The sequence below is a fragment of the Lagenorhynchus albirostris genome, chromosome 17 (genome assembly GCF_949774975.1).
Source record: "Lagenorhynchus albirostris chromosome 17, mLagAlb1.1, whole genome shotgun sequence".
Classification (NCBI taxonomy): Eukaryota; Metazoa; Chordata; class Mammalia; order Artiodactyla; family Delphinidae; genus Lagenorhynchus; species Lagenorhynchus albirostris.
Genome location: NC_083111.1, coordinates 70,254,119 through 70,271,733, shown reverse-complemented (window position 1 = coordinate 70,271,733; position 17,615 = coordinate 70,254,119). Strand labels below are relative to the sequence as shown.

The following is a 17,615-nucleotide window of genomic DNA, read 5'->3' as shown; positions in this document are numbered from 1 at the left end:
GTGAGCGTCTACAAAGACGGTTGAAGGTCTTAGAATCCAACTGGAGGCAGAAAAAGTTTGCCTGCCCCTGCTTTAGGGTGTATGTGGTATTTTATCTGAGGCTGATTGACGCCTGTCATTTTCCTCCCCAGATCTCCAAGATGAAGTGGTGTATGTAAAATGGCAAGAACAGCTGAAAGAAGGAGGACCTCATATTCTAAAGCAGACCTCATATTCTAAAGCAGATCATCTTTTACCAAATTCCTTCCACCTTTCTTTATGCTAGTGAGTGGTGTCAAGTTCTGCAAAACCAGAGTAATGTGGTTGTCAAGTGGCAGGCGGTTGGGAAACTTATTGGTTTTCCACTGGTAGATAAATTTGATGTATCCTAAACACAGAAAAAACCAACATTCTAAGAGGCCAATCACGAAGAGTCACAGTGTATCTGAGTGGTTAACCCTGTGATACTGAAATGACTCACCGGGGTCTGTGAACTTACTACTATTGATTTCACGGGTTTAGGTCCCCATTCCATATTCATTGTACTCTGTTAATTCTACAAATACTGCTGAAAACTTCCATGCCAGCGTTAGCTGCGGAGGCTCTTGATTTGCCCTCACATTTTTAAAAATATTTTTTTGGCCACACCATGGGGCTTGCGGGATCTTAGTTTCCTGACCAGGGATGAACCTGTGCCCCCTGCAGTGGAAGTGCAGTCTTAACCACTGGACCGCCAGGGAAGTCCCACCCTCACATTTTTTTTTTTAACAAATTAAAATTTTTTTATTTGGTTAACATGAAGAGAGGGAAACATCTGAATGTCTTTTCTATCATGAATATATATATATATTTTTTAACTTTTTATTTTATATTGGAATATAGTTGATGAACAATATTGTGTTAGTTTCAGGTGTACAACAAAGTGATTCAGTTATACATATACATGTATCTATTCTTTGACAAGTTCTTTGCCCAATTAGGTTTTTTGGGTTTTTTTAAGAGCCTTTGGCTTGTCTCAGCAGCTGAAGATGCTGTGAACGTTTCTGCTTTACTCCACAGTCCGTGGACTCAACCTCCAAGCTGTTGATTTGTGTCAAAGGTGCTAAAGAACTGTCGAGAACAGAGTGCTTAGCTCGGTCTGGTGTTTCTAAGCTTGAAATGGAAGATGGGAGGCTTTCTGGGTATTTCAAGAAGAAAGGGACTTAGTACAGGGAATTAAAAGTTTGAACAGTTGTGGTACGGGTTAGAGTCATGTCAGTAGGGAAATCTTCAAGGGCTGGAATCCAGGAAGCTGTTACCCCCGCAATCCAGGCAGTAGTGCTGAAGTGGTGAATTCTCAAGAAAGTGACTGGGAGGAAGCCATTGGCAACATCCCGCACGTACTGACACCTACTCTTTGACAGCTGCTGCAGCAGATAAGAAATTCTCCTTCTCGGCCTTCAAAACACCATCCCAGCACCTCTCCTTAGCAGAATCTAACCCTAACCCCTGCCGGCAAAATTCTAGGGAATGTGCTTCCAGGCTAGCTTCTCCCATGCAGAGGAGAATGTAGAAGGAATCAGGGAACTAGGTGGGGTTGATATTAAATAACCCAGCTTTGGGGGAGATTCAGGAAGACTTCCTAGAGAATACAGTACCAGAGACCGGGTTTTGAAAGACCAAGGTTGGCCAAGGCCTGGCCTTGGTCAATGATTCATCAAAGGAGTTTCCCTTTCTAGGCTGCAAGAGCCTGAATTAGGGAAGTACCATCTTCCCAAGAAGCGCTCGTCTTTTGCAACCAAAAGAATAGGTAGCTATAAATAGCCTGAGTTTCTCACCATTCTGTGTTCAAAATGGATAACTGCAAACAACTTCCTTCTAGAGGAAAAGATTTAGGAATGATAATTAATGCATCAAACAGCAATACCTTCCTCATTGGAAATGTAAGTGGGGGAGGATTTCTCTCAGAACATGTTTCATAGGCAGTTTGGAGTTGTGTCAAGAGAAAGAAACTGTCAACTACGGTCCGTCAGTGCAAGGCACAGAGTGAGATCCTAGCCTCTCCACCTTGACCTTGTCCTCCATCTCCCTGGTAGCCCCCTCCTAACCCTCCCAGAGACACATCAGAACTCTCCAGATCACCAGCCCATTGACTGCCCATCTTTCCCTCAAAGTTTAGATTGACAGAAATATTGAAGTGCTGGGAAGGTAAAGGTATGCATCAATTAAACACCTACACTTTCCCTTGCTACATTAGATGCGTTATGTACCTAATGTGTTGAAATCCTCTAAGGGACCTCTGAGAGAAACCTATTGCCCCCGCTTTCCAGATGAGGAAGCAAAGATCAAGAAAGGTAAAAATAATATTTCTGAGGTCACACAGCCACTGCTCTCCTCCAGAGAAAAGAGTGAGACCCTCATTCTTCTACTATAAGTGAATCCTGAGCTCCATGGAGTGTTCCTGGGTCACACGGAGGTTGAAACATCCTTACAGCTTTGCAAGACTATGGAGAAGCTTGAGCTCATCCCTTGTCCTTCCCCTCCTTCCCCCTTCATCCCAGGAAAACGTGGGACAGCCAGATATCAACATTGTCAGTGACATTAGCCACAGTAGGGTTCCACTTCCACCCTAAGCTCTCTCTGTATCATTTTCCCAAAGACATGAAAAAAAGAGAGGGCTCCTTTGAGACTAGAGCCCATGTAGATATTCAAAATTTCAGGTCACATTCGTCTCAGGGAATTTAATTTTTTGTTAGCTTCTTTATCTTCTACTGTTTCTTTATGAATCAAGTAAATACTTATCTGAGTTAGGAAAAATAGAAGATACATGTACACCTAAAGAAAACTAAAATCTATAAACACATTACAAGGATGAAATCACAGGTCCTCTGTAAGACAATAAGTTCAGCACTTTACTTTTCTTTTCCACACACCATCTCATGTACTTCCCAGTCTTTTTTAATAATTCTTTGAAGTTTTGGGATCCAGCTCATAGTTATGACACTATTATTTTATATATTATAAGCATTCTGCATCCTGAATGAACTTCAGGCTTTAATTCCTTTTTATAACCATAATGGTGACATTGAAGTTTATCTCTTCTTTAATTGTTATCACTGCTCACTGTGAGTCCTTCTATATGGTGACCATCTAATTCTGAGCTCTTGTGTTTCATTACTCAGTTTGCAAATGTGTCTTAAAGAAGTTTTTCAAGGAGGGACTGCAGATAATATATTTTGTCTCCTTTGCACATCCAGTGATATCATCCCATTCACTGCACACGTGAATGTTCACTGGAACATATATGGAACATTCCTGGATCACATCCTTTGCTTCTTGAAACTCTATAGATGCTACCAAATTATCTTCTGTCATTTAGTGTGCTGGAAAGAAGACGAAGGCTAGGTTAATTTTTATTAATATGAAACAACCCCATTGTTTCACCTCTGCATATTTACGGGATTTTGTATTTATCTCGGGAGGCTAATCCTCTCACGCCAGGCTACATAGATTTGAGGCTCTTATTTTGGGGTTTTCTTGAATCAGGGCTACTTGTTCCTGCCTCCCATGAGCCTTCTGTGCCTTTAGCTCAGCAATGCTAACTGGTGTCACACAGCTCTACATTTTCTGGCCAACATTTCTGAAATCTCACTTATTGTTACTCTCGTCCTTTCAACCCTTTGTCTCCTTTTCCCTAAATTCTGAGGGACTTTCTCAGATATGTCCTCCACACCCGTGGTAAACCTTCACACAGCAGGAAATGGCGATACTGCCCATTGAGCACATATATTTTTCTTGCTTTCTCCCATCATGATTCCTCCATCTAATTGCTTTGCCTTTTTCCCCTCTAGATCTTTCCTCCAGACATTCTGCTTCCATTTCAGAGAGACCTTCATGCAGTATGTGGGAGTACCATACAGTTTTCTGAAATGACCATCTGGATTCTGTGATAAATTGTTCTCAGTATTTCTCTACCTTATTCCTCCCGCCCACCTTTTTGGGGGGCAAGATTTGTCATTGTCCCCTTCTTTGTATTGATAGTGATATTGTTTGTTTTACTCATCCTCGGACAGGACAAGGTTGGTTTGTCAGTGTTTGTTAAAGCCAGGAAGAGTGATTTGCTCCATGCATGCCCTAAGGGTCAAATTCTCTTCTCCAGTTCACAATTTCTGCTCACAGATTTCAGTGCACTCCTTGCTTAATAGCTGGCTCTACCCTGGGATGCCATGCATTGAATATGCTTCCCTCTTGCTCAGATCTCAGCCCAGCCTCTGCTTCTCAGAGACAATGCAGGATGGGACCAGCCCAGCTCCTGCCAGGTAGAAGCCACCAGAGACTTCATGCCTTGTCAGCTACTTCACAGCTTCCGCAGGGTCACTTGCCTCCCCACACTACTTCAGTCTCTCCCTATTTTCTGTTCAGGCTTTCCTGTGATTCCCAGCATCTGGCTGGACTGGGAGAAATGGGAGAAGAGGGGGAGATAATACTATTCTCAAGGACAACTCCTGAGAAGGGGAATTTTCTCATGAAGGAAAGCAAGAGCATGCCATATGCTGGAGTCAAGGTAGCTGATCCTCAGTCCAGATCCATCTACCCCATGATGACTGTGAACCATTCTAGCTTCTGTCATCAGGCTGTACATTCAGTCTTAGCGTTCCATCTCATCTACGGTTTTCACAAGAAGAGCCGAACGGCTTAGCTTCCGGACCCACCAGACAGCTATCATTTGGAACCGGAAGTCAGCAGGTAGTTTACTTCAATCTTTTTCCATTTCCAAGCAGCTATTCATTCAAAGGGTCAAAAATATGTATAAGCCCAAAACTGAAGTCCGTGGGGGCCTGTCCTTGTCTCCTCTACACAGTCTGGGTGAAAACTTGGCAGAGCAAGAGAAAAAAGGTGACAAAATTTTAGTTCAGTTTGGATTCGTTTATTTTATTTTGTAAATTTTCTTCACAGAATCTTTCAAACTGCAAGTTTAGTTTTCACTCAACATCTCAGCCTCTGTAGGCTGTCCCAGTGGAGGGCTCTCCACTACTCTGCTGAGTGCCCCAGGCCGGGTCAGTGAAGTCCCTTTTCTCATAGCCAGTCATACAACCTCCAGAAGCGCTTTCTCACTTAGAGGCCCGCAGTCTTCTTCCTGGGCAAGGTGGCTGAACTGGAGCCCCAGAGCCAGGGTCTGTTCTTAGAGAAGGGGGATGGAATTCCCAGTTACCTGCTGTACACAAAAGCATCTTTAGGAAAGATCCCATTGAAATCCTGACATCCAAGCCAAGCTTTGAGGAATCTAAGGTGAAGCCATGAGGCTATCTGGGAAAGAGGGTTCTAGGCAGGGAGAACCACTGCTGGGAGCTTCTTAAGGAAGATGTGGGCCTGGCACACTTGAAGCTCAGCAAGGAAGCCAGTGTGGCTTAAGTCAAGGGAGCCAAGGGTTGGGATGGTGGTACCAGGGGGCATCACGCTGACGGCCCAGTAAAAACTGGAGGACTATGACTTTGAGTGAGTGAGATGGGAGCCTTGGGAGGATTTTGGGCAGGGGTGTAACATGATATGACAAATAACACTAAACAAGAGTTATCACACTTGCAATGAAAATAAAATACTGGTGAGGCACAGAGGACTCAACAGAAACAGGAAGAGCCACAGGGGACCAGCTTTTTCTGTGGCTTCATGCTGAGATGGTGGGATGAACAGGAGACACACCTAAATGGCCGGTGGAAGGCCCCAGAACAGGAGACTTTGTGGGACCCTAGAAGAAAACCCATGTCAGGTCAACCAGAAGCTTCAGCCAAGCTCTCACCCCATGCCCTGTATCCTCTGATTCCAGAAGAGTGTTCAGAAAGAAACATTTAGCCTGATCAATTTAACTAAAAGTAACAAGGCAAGACCACCTGATCAAAGACAAAGCCAAAAAGGAATAATAGTATCTTTCCACATTGGATCAGAGCAAAGAGAAGATCTGGGCAGAGCTCTCCATGTTAAGCGTGAGAAAAAAGGGAAGAAAATGGCATTTCAACTATGCAAGCATTCTAGAGCACAAAAGGGAAAGGAAAGACAATCTGCAAAAGAACAATAAAAAACTCAGTATGGAGTCATTTATACAAGACTCAAAAACAAGATGATGAAGCAATATGCTGGGTTGAAAAGGCAGATTACCAGGTTAAGGAAACAACTGCAGGTCAAAGCAGCATCCTTATGGATCAAACAAATAAATGTAAACCAGTGGAGAAAAGACTAGACACAACTAAAAATTCAAACAATGACAAAAAGAAAAGGCTTTAGCACCTCACAGTGAATGCAAAGGAAAAAGATAAATGAACAAACCAGTTACAGATGATGATAAATAGACTTCAAAGTTGGCCCACATAAAGAATCATTTATAATTTTTAAGGAGAGCAACTAACAAATGGGAGAGTGTTTCAGAGATGTCATTTCATATATATTTGTGATACTAGAAAAATACTAAATCTGCAAATCATAAGAAATTAATAGACTAGAAAAAAACAGTACAATTTACAAGGAGGCACTGAACTTATCCTGATCAACATTATCTATAGAGGAAGACTTTATCCAGACAGATAAAAAGGGAGTGAGGTGGGATCCAGCTGGCCTCAGACTTCACCACAGCAACATTCTTCGAGAAGAAATCAGATTTATGTCCCAAAGCCCTGACTAAAGGCAAATGTAACTCAAGAATATTAAAACTGAAGACATTCTGAAACATGAAAGAACTCAGAAACTATATGAGCCCTCTTGCAAAATATACTGGAAGACTAATCCAATCGCAAGATGAATTTATTAAAATACACACCTCTAGAGTGAAGAAGTTATAGTTCAAAGAACTAGTTATGGGGATCACATTCATTTAAATAAGGTTAAACAACAGCACAACAGCAAAATTTTTGATTGCCAAACACAATGTGTTATCAATCATTTTAACTTTAAAATTGTAAAAGTAACAAAACTCAGGACTAAGGAAAGGAGGTGGGAGAAAGTCAGAGGATGAATCACTTATCTTTTTCTATTTTATTGAAGTATAATTGATGTACAATATTATAGAAGTTACAAGTGTATAATACAGTGATTCATAATTTTTAAAGGTTATACTCCATTTATAGTTACTAGAAAATATTAGCTATATTCCCTGTGTTGTACAGCATATCCTTGAAGCTTATTTTATACATAATAGTTTGTACCTTTTAATTCATTACCCCTCTATTACCCCACCCCTTTCCCTCTCCCCACTGGTAACCACTAGTTTGTTCTCAATATCTGTGAGTCTGCTTCTTTTTTGTTATATTCACTAGTTTGTTGTATTTTTTAGATTCCACATAAGTGATATTATACAGTATTTGTCTTTCTCTGTCTGACTTTTCACTTAGCATAATGCCCTCCAAGTCCATCCATGTTGCTGCAAATGGCAAAATTTCATTCTTTTTTATTGCTGAGTAGTATTCCAGTGTGTGTGTTTGTGTGTGTGTGTGTGTGTGTGTGTGTGTGTGTGAATGTATATCTCACATCTTCTTTATCCATTCATCTGTTATGGACACTTGGGTTGCTTCCATTTCTTGGCAATTGTAAATAGTGCTGCTATGAACATTGGGGTACATGCATCTTTTTGAATTAGCATTTTTGGGCTTTTTCAGATATATACTCAGGAGTGGAATTGCCGGGGAGAAAATATTTGCAAGTAATATGACTGATAAGGGGTTACTGTCCAAAATACATAAACAGCTCGTACAACTCAACATAAAAAAAACAAACAACCCGATTAAAAAATGGGCAGAAGACTTGAATAGACATTTTTCCAAAGAGGGAATGCAGATGGCCAAGAGGCACATGAAGAAATGCTCAACATCAATAATCATCAGGCAAATGCAAATAGAAACCACAATAAAATGTCACCTCACACCTGTCAAATGGCTATCATCAAAATGAACACAAATAGCAAATGTTGGTGAGAATGTGGAGAAAAGGAAACACTCGTACACTGTCAGTGGGAGTGTAAATTAGTGCAGCCACTGTGGAAAACAGTGTGGAGGTTTCTCAAAAAACACTTTATCTTTTATAGTAGGAGGTTATTTTTAATTAGTATTGCCTGAAAAATTGGAAGATGTATATTAAAAGAGGAAAATGAAACATTTGATCTCATCAAGTTTTTACTTAACCCTACTTAGAGAGATATTTGAGGAAATACTATCACTGGCAATGGAGGAAAAAAGAAACATGATCTAAATTTCAGCAGTTTCTTCAGTTTCACTTCAGTTCATTTTTCTTTAGTTACAATCAAGTGTAATTACACAACGTTTTTATTTTAAAAAGCATTATGATCTCTAACTAGTTAGCTAGCTTTTTATCTACCTAACTAGCCTTCCATTCTTCCAACCCATCCATATACGCACAGGGATGTTTGGAATGAGGTCCACCAGAGTTAATGTTGGTTATTTCTTGCTGGTGGAATTCTGAAGTGATTTGCTGATTTCTTCTTCATACTTAAAAAAAAATTCTTTAAAATTATTTTATTATGAACATTTATCATTTAATAAGAAATAAAGTTGTGATATTTTAAAATACATATGTTGGGAATTCCCTGGCAGTCCAGCGGTTACGACTCTGTGCTTCCACTTCAGGGGCACGGGACTAAGGTCCTGCATGCTGCACAGTGCGGCCAAAAAATATTATAATAATAAAATAAACTAAATATGTTTACTTAAATCTTATATAGTAATAAGTCAATATTTGATGGTGTTCTGAAATCAGAATTATTACTCAAGAGTAATTGATGTATTGAGGGTTTGCTATATATGCTGAGCACACTGTAAACGGGCCTCATATAGACAATGCTATTTTTTTTAAACCTCACAACTTCATGAGCATGTCCCCATTTTAAAGATGAGGAAACTAAATCTCATATATGTTAAGTGATGACATCACTCACTTCCAATCAGCTGAGAAGGAGCTCAAATCCATGTTCTTAATTCCAAGTCCATTCATTCCTTTATCAATTTGGTACAGAGGCCCCACTCTGTCCCACATATTATATACACTCCACTATGGCACAATCCCTAGACTTCTTCCCGAAGACAACGTTAAGCATTTCCTCTTTAGACAGTTAAAGAAAAGTGTATAAGAAAGATTTTACAAAAGAAAGATTCAGAGACCCTGATTGATAAACCATCCTGAAATGGTACCCTCTCTTTAGCTTGCCTTTTCTCTTCTCTTCTCTTTTATATTCTCTTTGGAGATGATATGGTGCCTGATTTTACGTATACCTTGCAGATTTATTTTATTTAAAATATAAAATATACTGAAATTGGGACCAGGGTGTTTGTGTATGATTCTTTCAGGTGCACGTGGATGCCTTGCGTACTTTCTGTATGTGGCTATATCTCACAATTAAAAAAAAAAAAGAATTTTACAGCCTGTTAGCAAGGTTTATCAGCTTGTTTCACTCAATAAATTAAATATTGACCTGTGATAAATAGTAAAACATAGATGATCAAACATATTTAGATAAACGTCTATAGGACTGTGTATTATTTACCTATTGCAATATATACAAAATACCCCCCAAATTACTACTTTAAGCCAGCAAACATTTGTTTATCCCACAGCCGCTGGGTCAGGGCACCAAGCGCAGCTGAGCTGGCTGCCTCTGCTCGCTCTTTCTCACACACAAAAGCCAGAATTCGTGTGTTGATGGGGCGGCCATCATCAAGCTCAACGGGAGAGGAGTTGCTTCAAAACTCACCCATCTGGCTATTGGCAGGCCTCAGGCCTTTGCTGGCTGTGGATCAGAGTCACCAGTTACTTAACCACAGGGATTTCTCGATAGGTCTGCTCACAGTACGCAGTCTGCTTCTCCCCAAATGAGCGATCTCAGAGAGAAAAAGAAAAGGAGACTCGATATGAAAGCTGCAGTCTTTTTATAACCTCATCTCAGAAGTTATGTTCAATTGCTTCTGCTTTATTCTGTTCATTAGAAGTGAGTTACTAGATCTAGCCCTCACTCAACAGGAGGGGAATACACAAGGGAGTGAATGGCTGGAGGTGGGGGGTCAAGCTAGAGGCTGTTTACCATAGGCAGAGACAAAAAAGCCATGTACAAAAATGGTAGCAGTAGCTGCCTCTAGTAGTGGATCGGAACTATGGGTGCTCTTAATATTATTTTTATTGTTCTCCTTCTTTTCTAAATTATCAATGGTGCAGAGGTAGACATGGTTGAAAGCATGGGCTCTGTATTTAAATTCTGCTTCTGTCATTCACCACCTGGATAAGACAGAGCCTTACTAAGACTCAGTTTCCCCCGTGCCTACTTCTCATGCTCTTGTGCAGATCGACGTAATCTGTCTGAAAAGCACTCACAAGTAGCACATTTTAAGAGCTCATTAAATGTGGGCATTTATCACTGATGAGTATATAATTTTTGAAATATGAAGAAGAAGGTTGGTAGAAGTTATAATAATACAAAAAATTATTATCCCATTTATGCTTATACTTATTTTCGTTAGCAGGGGAGGGATACGAACACAAAAAACACAGGAAAAGTGAGAGCAAATAGTATAAGCAAATGCTAAATTATGTAGATCAAACCACAAGTGAAGTCATTAAAAATAAAGGGAAAATGGAAGATGGAGCAATTGTGGAGAGGAATGCATTTCAGAAGAGGCAGGGCAGGCTATGGAGAGGCTGATGGGCAGGATTAGAGGATCTGAAATTCTGGTCAGTTCCTCATTTACTGAGTGCCTCCTCCATGCCAGCCACTGAAGATGCAGCGCTGAATAAGGCAGAATGTCTTCAGAAAACTCACAGTCTAGAAGGCAAGGACATCAATAAGAGATCCTTTCAAAGTATTTGGTGACTTCAGAAAGAGAAATAAGCATTTAATCAACAGCTATTTATTGAGCAACTACTATGTGCAGGCATTATAGGAGATACCAAAACCCACTGTCCCCAAAGAGCTCATTGCATAGTTCAGGAGACGGACAATTAAACAGGCAATCTCAAGGCAACGTAACAAATGCTGAAATGAGAAGAGCATCCTTTTTTAAAGAGATTACATGACATGGAAGAGCAGAGGAGTGGTTCAGGGAGTCAAGGAAGGTCACATATAAGCTGAGACCATGTTAGCCAAGCCAAGCATTTAAAGAGAGAGTTCTAATTGAAGGAACATCCTAAGCACAGGGTTCTGAGACAGCGCAGAGAAAGATGACATAACTGGGAGACAAAAGGCTGGCAGGCTTAGGCAGGTTAATCAAGGCCAGATCATGGAGTATTCAGAACTGCAGACAACAGAAAATAGAGTGCACGCTTAAAATTTGCAGAGAGCAATGACATCGTGGAGGCTCTATTTAAGGAGGAACTTGTGTTTCCCTCAGAGGAAGTGTGGATAAGTGGTGAGCTCAGAGTCTGGAGAGGAGGTGACCTTTGACCTCAGAGGTTCATTTCACCTGGAGTGTTCCTCTCAGGATGACTCCCTTAAATGCCAATGACATCTGATCTGGAAGTCCATTGTAACTCCGTCTAAGCTCTGCAGAACCACATGATGCTTGAAGAAACAAGTAGTCTCACGCGTCGCAGACAGTGCCGGAAAGAATGACAGAGAAGAGAGAGCTTTCAAAACAAATAAAAACACACCAGGACTCAGCTGGGGTCTTCGTGGAAGGCGTATTCAATGGGGGACGTGACTGCAAAAGCAGAATAGAGCCAGAAACAGGATGGGAGAAGTTCTTAGTTCCCACCATAGTGGGACAGCCATCTGATTTTACTGTTCTGGAGCAGGGTGACATTGAGCTAATCCCCTAATCTTTTTTTTTTTAATTTATTTATTCATTTATTTATTTTTGGCTGTGTTGGGTCTTCGTTTCTGCGCGAGGGCTCTCTCTAGTTGCGGCGAGCGGGGGCTACTCTTCATCACGGTGCGCGGGCCTCTCACTGTCGCGGCCTCTCTTGCTGCGGAGCACAGGCTCCAGACGCAGAGCTCAGTATTTGTGGCTCACGGGCCCAGTGGCACGTGGGATCTTCCCAGACCAGGGCTCGAACCCGTGTCCCCTGCATTGGCAGGCAGACTCTCAACCACTGCGCCACCAGGGAAGCCCTTCCCTAATCTTTTTGACCCAAGTTTCATGTCTGTAAAAGATAATAACCTCTATTTCAAAGGACTGCTGGAGGGATAAAATGAGATTATCTCTATGAAAGAACGAAGAACAATCCAACGGTAAGGTAATTTTACTATTATTTTTAGATAGGGAAGAAAGTATAATTCTTAATGCTAGAACTCTGGAGTTTAAGCCTGGGTTCAAATCCCAGTCTGGCAATTACTAGCTGTGTGATCTTAGGCAAGTTCCTTAACTTCTCTGGGTCTCCAGTTGCTTGCTCATAAAATGGAGAAAATAATAGTAGCCACTTCCTAGGTGTTTTAAGAGACATAAATGATTAATTCATGTAAAATGCCAAAACAATGTAGATGTATAATGAACTCTCAATAAATATCAGCTAGTAATAGTAGTTGTTGTTATTGTTGCTATAATAGTAGCACCAGTTGTAACAGTGTTAGTAGCAGTAGTATTTTTGGATTCTATGACCCTGATTTTTATGATACAAATGGGAATAGAAAAATAACATATTAATGCAAATGAGATTTAATTAGCACCTCAACGTAAGTTCATGTATTTTGTGTTTTTCAAATCTAATAGCAAGGCTGCAGCATTATTTCCAGATTAAATTTGAGGAAATAGACTTGAAGAAGTTACATGAATTTCTTATGATCACACACCCAGAAAAGGCTATGCAAGGAGTTGGCCTCAAGTTTCCTGATGCTAAATTCAGTGTTCCTTCTGACAAGATGAGCTGTCTCTCTTTGCTAGATATTGCATGCTTTAAAAATAATAATTTTCAGGCATCTCAGCAGGAATTTCCTTTAGGTTGAGCTAAAATCAAACTGTATGGTATTAGCAAGTATTGCTGTTCTTTCTACAAAACTTTTGTCCTTTCTGGTATTTTCTTCCAGCTTTCTCCTCTAAGAAGAAATTTTCAATTAGCCATTAGCTTATGTCACAAACATTTGTTCTTAAATGCACACATTCATTCTTGTAAGTGATTAAGGATGATGGGTATACAAATATATAAGTACATAAATGACAAGCCAACCATGTACATATGGTAATTTAACTTTGAGATGACTACCATGTTTATGCACTTCTATCAGGGTGCCTACTTTTGATGAATGTGCAATTTCTTTCCCACAATTTTATCACTGCCAGTATTTAAGTAAATATTCTAAGTGCAGGACTAGAGAAAACCGTCTATGCCATCCAGATAATTTGCAGCTGGGAAAAATAAGCAATAGGGTTCTGTTTAGATTCTAAGTCCGGTAAGTTGTTGCTCCCCACAGGTGTCCAGTGATTTGGAATGTGCCACTACTCTATGACCACCCTGAACGCACCTGATCTCATCTGGAATGTGCCACTGAGTGAAAGAGCACCGATCCCAGATGGGAGTATAAGACTTAGGATGAAGTTCAATCATTTGACTGAAAATTCCCGAGAATATTTCAGACATTATCACAGATTATGGAATTTTAGAGTTACTTAAGTAGACAGAGAGGGTACAAAATCTAGCTAAGTGAGATTAACCCTGGATAAAAGAAGAGGAAGCACACTCCAGAAAGCAGGAACTGGATGAAAAAGTAGGATGGTTCTGTACAGGAACCCATAGGAAGTTTGGTGTTGCTGAAGACAAAATGGCAGAGATGAGGCAGAGGTGGGCAAATGTCAGGTGGTAGAGGGTCCTGAATGCTACACAAAGGGGTGTGAACTTTACCCTGAGGCCATGGAAGGTTTTAGGGAAGAAGTGGCGCAGCCCATGTGCACTTCAGGTCAATCACACCAGTGGAAATATGAAGCAGATTTGGCAGGATGGTGTCATGTCAACAGCAGGCTGGAACTCCCAGCATTCCTTGCTCTTCACTCACAGCTGAATATGTTCTGAAGCTTTCTGAGCACCACTCTCCTCCCTCCACAGCAAGGAGGCTTGGAGAGTGATTCTGGGAAGTCAGGAACATTCTGGGTTGTCAAAGTCAAAACTGAAAAACCATTCCTGACCAAGAGCAAAGTTGAAATGTTATTAGGCTTCCTAGAGGCCAATGCTGAGGGATGGGAGCCCTTCAGATATAGTGTGAAACCAGAATTGAGACTCTGGGTGGCCATTCACTTTCCTAGTGCTTTGTTGCATCCTTCAGGGTGTTGGCTGGAGCTGAGTGACCGCACAACCGTGGGTTTTGCAAACCTGAGCTCCTAAGTTTCTTTCCTCAAGCTGCCTCTTCCCTGTACCTCATGCTGCAACTTCACCCTTCTATGAACCTCTGACATCTCAGGGTTTGAAGTAAAACTGAAAGTTCCAAAAGGACCACAAGAGACCTCTCCTCCCCAAACTTCTCCTGCCCAAGTATACCCTTTTCTTTTTACTGCATGTCTGTTTCACAGATGTTGGGTTTACTCTGAGTCTGAACTTTGTAGTGAAAGGATGTGATGCTTGGAGTCCAGGCACTTGGGTTTGATTCTGGTTCGGCAGCTTTCTGACCACCTGAACTGCCAATCCATTTAACACATTGAGTCCCAACTTATCCATCTGCAAAATAGGAAATTAACTAGATGATGCCTGAGGGAGCTTTGAGCTCTCTAACATTCTGTGATTGTAAGAACATCCTGTTAGCCATCATTGTCCTGGATGCTGAGGAAAAATAAAATGAAACAAGCCCCAAGCCCACCATCACCTTCATGATATAGCCATGACACCGATAATAGGCAGATATGCAAATGATGTTGTAGGCAAATGCTTACAACATGGAAAATTCTTCAGCTCTATTGTCAAGTGAGAAAAAAGGCTACAAGGAAGCACAGTGTGATCTCATTTTTGTAAAATAAGTAAATACATAGAAAAAAATACCCAAAAGGTGATCTCACAGTCATCTCTGGTCATGAAATTTTCTGTGTTTTTGTTCTTGTTTATTTTTATTTTATGATTTTTTTACAAAGAAGGTACATTATTTTTGCAATAATAAAATAAATCTTATAAAATAATAGGAGTATTCTCTGGAGGATCATGGATCTATTGACCATTCTTATGAGGAATTAATGAAGACTTTCCAGATGGCCTGACATTTATTCTAGAACATGATGGTCAAATAAGAGTAATTCATTTCTCAGCAACCCCTCCATCCATCCCTTTCTTTTCTCCTGAGTACGTGATATGGTTTCTCATGAATAAGCATTGACCTCCGCCTCTAAAGTATACACTACTTGAAAGCAAAAGACAATTCTCCTGGTTCTCCAGTATCCTCTCTGAATAAATACCAAGCATTTGTCCCACAGAATATACAGAGTAAATAAACTTGCACTTACGATGCGGATTTTGTTGAAGGCAGAGATGTTGATTTATACTCTGCTCATGCTTGTGCAAAAATCCTCCATCTCTGGTTTCTCAGTGGTTGGTGCACCAGTTTCCCGAATCTAAGGTCATGAGTTTACTTCCTGCATCACTTAGCTTCACTGTCTTCTTCTGTGGCTTGGACCAAAATCCCAACAACATGTGGCAGTCACTGCACTGGGAAAGCTGAGTAGAGACAGAAAAATAAACCAGCAAAGTACAAGGGACCTAAGATGTGAATGGATGGTTCTATCCTATGAGGTATCATGGAGTTATTGGGGTAGAGCAGAGGTAGAAGGAAGAATGGAGGGAAGAGAAATTAGGGAAAACCCCACTTCTTAGACCTAGGCTAAAACAAGGTGAAATCAATCTTGGGAAAAGAGCAGTTGTCTGCTGCACTGCATCTCTTTAAATACCGTCTATCTACATGCCAGCAATGCCCAAATTTATGTCTCTAGCCCAGACCTAGCTCCCAAACTCCAGATTAAAATTCAGCTCTCAACTTGATATGTCCACTTGGATCCCAAACCAACCTCTCAAACTCAACATGTGCTAAACCAAACTCCTGATCGTTCCTATCCAAGCTTAGGCCATTTGCTTCTTCTCCATCTCAGAAGATGGCAATCAGCTTTCCAGTTGCTTAGGTGAAAATCTAGGAATAAAATACAGATGGCCAAAAAGCACATGAAAAGATGCTCAACATCACTAATTATTAGAGAAATGCAAATCAAAAATACAATGAGGTATCAGCTCACACCGGTCAGGATGGCCATCATCAAAAAATCTACAAACAATAAATGCTGGAAAAGGTACGGAGAAAACCCTCCTACACTGTCAGTCGGAATGTAAATTGATACAGCCACTATGGAGAACAGTATGGAGGTTCCTTAAAAAAACTAAAAATAGAGCTACCATATGAACTAGCAACCCCACTCCTGGGCATATATCTGGAGAAAACCATAATTCAAAAACCACATGCGCCCCAATGTTCATTGCAGCACTATTTACAATAGATAGGACATGGAAGCAACCTAAATGTCCATTGACAGAGGAATGGATAAAGAGGATGTGGTACGTATATACAATGGAATATTACTCAGCCATAAAAAAGAATGAAATAATGCCATTCGCAGCAACATGGATGGACCTAGAGATTGTCATACTGAGTGAAGTAAGTCAGACAGAGAAAGACAAAAATCATATGATATTGCTTATATGTGAAATCTTTAAAAAAAAAGGGGAAAAAATGGTACAGATGAACTTATTCGCAAAACAGAAATGGAGTCACAGATGTAGAAAGCAAACTTGTGGTTACCAGGAGGGACAGTGGGGGGGGAGGGATAAATTGGGAGATTGGGATTGACACATAGACACTACTATATAAAGATTAGATAACTGATAAGGACCTACTGCATAGCACAGGGAACCCTTCTCAATACTCCATAATGACCTATACGGGAAAAGAATCTTAAAAAGAGTGGATATATGTATATGTATAACTGATTCACTTTGCTGTACACCTGAAACTAAGACAACATTGTAAATCAAGTATACGCCAATAAAGTTTTTTTTAAATAAATAAAATAAAATCCAGGAATAGGAATTACCTGTGCTGTCTCTCATACCCCACATTTGTCAGGAAATACTCTTGGCTCTATCGTCAGAAAATATTAAAATTCAGCCATTTCTCACCAACCCACCACTACCACTCTGGTCCAAGCCACCATTATCTTTCACCTGTATTACTGTAATAACCGCCTGACTTTTCCCCTCCTGCCTTAACTCCCTACGGTCTATTCTAAGCACAGCAGCCAAAGTGATCCTCTTAAGATACACATTATTTTATGCCTTTCATGCCCTGCTCAAAATATTGCACCGGCTCTCCATTTCACTCAAATAAAAGTCAAAGTGTTTTGTAGACAATGGGTCTGCAGACCCGATGTGATATGGTCCCCATTAGTTCTCTCGCCTCCTTTCAACCACTCAGCTTTTACCACATGGCTCTCCTTCCCACTCCTACACAATCACCCACTGCTTACTATTCATGTTTGTGTACCTCTTATCTAACTGTTGAGTAATAGGAATAGCTAATCTTTGAAATCTCATATTCGCGTAGCAGTTAACAAATTACTTCCATATATAATATTTCATTAAATCCTCACAATAGTGTTGTAAACTAAGTGTTCCTTTTCCCTTTTTACAGGTAATCAATTTAAGGCTCAGAGAGGTTAAGC

At 40.5% G+C, this 17,615-nt stretch overlaps 1 long non-coding RNA gene across 4 annotated transcripts in view; it reads right to left on the bottom strand.

Annotated features, from left to right (window-relative positions):
• Positions 1-17,615, bottom strand: part of LOC132507742 (uncharacterized) — a 376,375-nt gene that overhangs the window by 11,356 nt on the left and 347,404 nt on the right. For 3 of the 4 annotated variants that reach the window (XR_009536285.1, XR_009536287.1, XR_009536284.1), the window contains 3 exons: positions 15,357-15,567; positions 11,406-11,642; positions 9,707-9,833 (listed from right to left, as the gene is read on the bottom strand). The exons of the other annotated variant lie outside the window; for it this stretch is intronic. This is a non-coding gene — a long non-coding RNA (uncharacterized LOC132507742). The remainder of the gene's footprint in view (positions 1-9,706; positions 9,834-11,405; positions 11,643-15,356; positions 15,568-17,615) is intronic. 4 annotated transcript variants of the gene reach the window in all.